This window comes from Acanthaster planci, linkage group LG07 (genome assembly GCF_054643075.1).
Source record: "Acanthaster planci isolate LZ-2023a linkage group LG07, COTS_SCS, whole genome shotgun sequence".
Taxonomy (NCBI): Eukaryota; Metazoa; Echinodermata; class Asteroidea; order Valvatida; family Acanthasteridae; genus Acanthaster; species Acanthaster planci.
In genome coordinates, this window is record NC_141783.1 from 5474 (window position 1) to 10380 (window position 4907).

Genomic DNA, 4907 nt, shown 5'->3' on the forward strand with positions numbered 1-4907 from the left:
CCAGTCCAGCGATTCAACTGTTATTCCGCATAGGGCAAAAGTATGCTTAATAATTTCGGAAAAAGGAGTGATTAAAAATATATCATATCAAACCCATATTCAAAAGAAAACCGCTTCTGGTCATTGTCTTGAATGTCGACCTGATCCGACCCCGCCCCCAACACAAAACCCTCGAAAGGCTAACCCGTTCCTTCGGAGCGCCGGGCGGCATTATTTCCGCCCTACATCGTATGTACATGTATTTTGTAATGGGGGGGGGATTTACTGTCGGACAGTGAGTGTGACCCAACTTGCAAAAACGCACAGTTGCATTCGATGTCCCTCTCTACGAGTACCTAAGGAGCCCCTAACGGGACAGGCACAATGAAGATTTTTTTAATTCCGTTCCCTCGAATTATTATTTCGTTCCCTCAAAATCATCTCGTTCCCTCGAGGTAATATAATAATAAGTACCACTCTACATTGCCCATCGTTTGCTCATATGCATGCAGTCCGTGTCAAAAAAGCTGACCATAAACAAAATGCATCAAATTCCAGAATCGGTTTCGCTTCAGGAGGCATTATATTGAAACCTAAAAAAGCATATTTAGCTAGAATTTCCAGAATTTGGGACGTAACTTTGGTGATTTTTGGTAGATAACGTCTCGTATAGCATCTCTTCTACGACTGACTGTATTTTGACGTCATGGTGTGTGTTGCGGTCATGATGCAAACTACGGCTGCATCCTAATCTCTTGTCTAGAGGTAGGTCTAGGTCTTTGCTCCATTGGAAATGCGTGGAGACGCGTAGACAATAGACCTAGCCGTAGCTCTGGAAGCCCAAGCCTCAGACGGTAGCGTTCGTCCAGGCTTTTTGGTAGAAAATATATGATTTTTTGTTTGATGCAAATTGACTTGCATACAGTTTTGGGGGATGTTTTTTTTCTTTCTCTCTTTCAAATAGTGGTCATTCTTTTGATATACTTTACGAAAAAAAATTAATACTTCCATTATCTTCAGATCTTTGTGGTGCAGGGCCTATTTCAAGCACGCCAATCACCAGCGCTGTTTGATCCCCTGTTTAGTACCCTGCTCAATATGTGCGCAAGTTGATCGAAGACCAGTTTTCCACTGTGGCGCGGGCATTAGCATTACAATGCCTACGCACGAGAACGCATGTGTGGCTACGTTGGCGGGTTTGTTCAAATGTGACTTCACAGGAGGTGAGTTTAAAGTGAGAAATATCACTGGCTTAACATCCAACAATTGAAAATAAATGGGGAAATGACGGCAAAGACGATAATGAGATTTCCGTTTAACAAACCCCACAAGTTTGGGCTTGGCTTTGTTGATTTTACACTGCTTTTGCTGTGGTAACTAGTGCACCCTGTATTTAAACATTGCGACCCCACAGTGACTGTCGGGCATGCAGGCTGGGATTTTAACGGGGTTCCTTTGGTTTCTTAACTTGTAGCAGTAATGGAGAGACGAGGAACACTCCTGTGAGACCGTTTTCTGGATTGTCGCACATCTGACATATATCCTGACACTTTATTGTACTCAGCAGGTATGGAAACAGCTCACGTGGCAGCACTTACTATGTATGTTTCCTTCCTCAACTTAGTTTTACTTATTGTTCAGGGTCGTAGAATGGAATGCCAGTTTTTGTGATGGAAACGAGACATTTGCTGGATTGTTTTGTGAGTGAATGATCTTATGTAGTCAAATGTGCAGTAGTCTTTTTCGAGCAGTAAAAATTTGTTTATTCCCAATATTTGTGCAAAACAAATCATGATATTTTTGCAATAGGGGTTTTCACAAGAATGTGAAACACATAAATATGAAGCCAGCATTGATTAAGGGCATCCTGATGGTCATTAGCTTGCAAAAGTTATTAAAGCCAGATTCAAGAACTTGAAAATCAGGTTCACCATGATTTTATTTTGTCACAACAATACACTGCTTAACCGAAAGTCCAATTGATATTCACATAGCGTAGAAGTTAGTTTATTTATGTCGGAATGATACTCACTTCTAAAGACACTGTTGTATGAAATCGCTCAATATATCTTTTAAATAACATTTGCACTTTTGATTTTATCATGTGTGTCATTACAAACATCCATTGCAAATATATATGTGGGGTATATATTATTATATATTTTGGGCAGTTTATGTTATACTCTATGTTGGCAACACATGGTGCAGCGTCTCCATGTGAGACTACGGCATGCACAAGTATCGAACACTGGCTACAGCTCTCCACCGCTGCCTCTTTTCATCAAAATTTGAAGCCATATTTTGGGAGGCAGGACCGGATTGTGGCTACTCCTGTCATGTGCCACCCCATACAATGCCATGTATTAACTAAATTGGTACACCTGCAGTGCTGGGTGCACATACGTGAATTACAAATTCTCAATCAGCTCTCTCGATCTTTACGATCCTTCAAAGCCCTCTGAGAATCGGCAAACAGGCTCTTCCACTCATATTGTCTTGCCTTTTTTTTTTCATTTTGCATGTTTAATGACTGTTATGTGCATTCATTTCAGCCAAAGCACAAGACACTGATAAGCCATTGCTTTCAGGATGACCAGCTTCTTGGCCAATGGCCATCTTGATGATGGCCAATGTTGTAGAGGTGATTGTACTGTGATCTCTTGCTGTAGCTTTCTAAGTAAAATGTAAGTGATTCTTTGTTATTGGTCATCCCAAAGGTAGGATTCACTGATTGAGTCTTCTGTGAACTCATTCCCTCATGTCCTGTAGACCTAGTACATTAAGACCTACCCCACCTCACTGTATCGTGTGTAAACCAAGTGTGACGTCATTATGTCTACATTGTATTTAGGGGTCATCCTTGCTGGATAAATTTATTTTGCCCAAATACTGGGTTACATATATATAGGGAGCCATAACATAGCTCAAATGGTCCCCCAAATCCTCTGATTTCAATATGATTTCACATAAACCCTTGGAGGCTACGGTTAATACTGTTTATAATTTGGGAATTTTTCTGCACAGACTGTGATCTCCTGTATTAGCCTTAAGTTGGACCGAGAGAGAACACTATTTTCTTGGCCTCAAAGGCTCCTTTGGTACTTACTGTGCATCACTGGTTCATGAACGACTAGGACATGCAAGAGGTGCAGCCCCATTGCTACCAACAAAATGAATACTCCCAACCAACATGGTGCTTTTCAACCAATTAAGTTGTGCTTCTACTCAAGGCAGATCGAAGAGATCGTTTGGCTGAAAAATTAGGTAAGATTGTTTAAATATAACCCTACATCAACAATTTTTGTTTTCCGTTCTTGCATCTGTAGATGGTTGAAAACAGATCTTAAGAACTGCAGAAAGTAGATCGATGTAATTTGTTAAATCACTGCTGACAAGTTTGAGGAAAAGGACTTTTTGGGAAGTGTATTTAAGGTGTTTTGAAGAATAAAATGTACTTAGCTAATCAAGTAACAATTAAAAAGAATTGGAAAAATAATAACTAAGAAGATGAGATTTTTTAAAAAGAAACTCCAGTGATGTGGGCTCGTATATTATTTGGCCCTGATCTTTGTCGATTTCACGCTTCTTTCAATGATGTTTCAATTGGTAGTAAAGTGCAATCTACATTTTGAAATGGTGGCCTTCATGAGTGTGTAGTAATACAGCTTGGAATTAAAACATGGTTTATTTAGTTTCCCTAGTTTCAGTAGTTTGACAGAGAGACAAGAACAAGCTAGTCCCTGGAGGCCGTTCTCTGGAGTGTAACAAATCAGAGATATCTTATCACTGGTGACACTACTCAACAGGTATGGAAACAGTCTACATCACATTCTGATATTAGTCCATGGTAATGGTAATGGTGAGATGCCTGGTTGTTCTGTAAATCTTGACCTTGGGTTTTGTCTTTTAAGTTTTCAACTAATGAGAATCTCCGACCTTTAAGGTTGGGTTGAATTAAACTACAAAGAAATGGAGGGAATTATTTGGTGTGGTCGTACAATTTGTGCCAAAGTGAACAGAAAAAAGACAGAAGCTGCATCTATGGGCTGCTTGCAGTGAATGAGGAGTGTACTGAAATGAAATGTCCTAATCGGGGATCCAAATTACATACAAGGATGAGTGTACACATTCCATAGGGGTCATGTAAGAAATCTGGATTCTTATTTTGTTTTATCAGCCAACGTTTTACTCACTGAAGCCATCCTTCTGTGTCAAATACATGCATCAATTTGTTGCAATATTGCATACTAGCCAACATTGGCTTCAGTTGGTACAATTCTTTCTTTGCACACTGCTGCCCCATGCATGCAGAATCTCGATCTTGATCTTTACAAAATCGGTTCAGTGATTTCCATGTATGTTGCTTGGTCATTCTGTGCATGCTGTGTCGGATCTTATACCATACGATTGGACAATGTTTCAGAAGCTGATTGTGACATGATTGTACAATCTGCCAGATTGAGGCTCTCCATGCCTATGGCGGCAGCATGCAGAATAAATAATGTGTGTGTCCAGAGTTTCTTTCATGATATCCTTAACACAGGCTGGCTTCTATCATACACGCCAAGGATTCAACATTGGCTGTGAAGTATGATGTAAGCCATCTTGACAATAATTCTTTGGTGTTCCACATGCCTGGAAGAAGGTCATTTAGGGAAGCACTTATAACTTACTTTTCTCCATGTTTCTCATTCTCCACTGCCCTCTGAGAATCAGTTAATCCAAGCTAATGCACTCATGTTGTATTGTCATTTCTTCCTTTTGCATGTTTTTAATGACTGTTGTGTGTGTCCATCTCAGCCAGAGCACAAGCTGCTGAGTGAGCCGCTGTTCATGGTACATCCAACCTCTTGATGATGGGGTTCCTGTGCTTGTTGTTGAGGTGATCGGACTTTGATCTCTTGCTGCTGCCTGCCGGGTAAAAGGTA

General features: G+C 40.4%; 1 long non-coding RNA gene across 3 annotated transcripts; it reads left to right on the plus strand.

The window, feature by feature from the left end:
* Positions 1 to 521: 521 nt before the first annotated feature.
* On the plus strand, positions 522 to 4907 carry LOC147798488 (uncharacterized). Of its 3 annotated transcripts, XR_015425971.1 has the most exons (6): positions 1051 to 1202; positions 1454 to 1546; positions 2532 to 2663; positions 3004 to 3243; positions 3672 to 3785; positions 4780 to 4907. It is a non-coding gene; the product is annotated as an uncharacterized LOC147798488 (long non-coding RNA). The 3 variants fall into 3 exon arrangements; XR_015425972.1 differs by having other exon boundaries at positions 522 to 1202; positions 2532 to 2620; positions 3004 to 3785; XR_015425970.1 differs by having other exon boundaries at positions 524 to 1202; positions 3004 to 3785.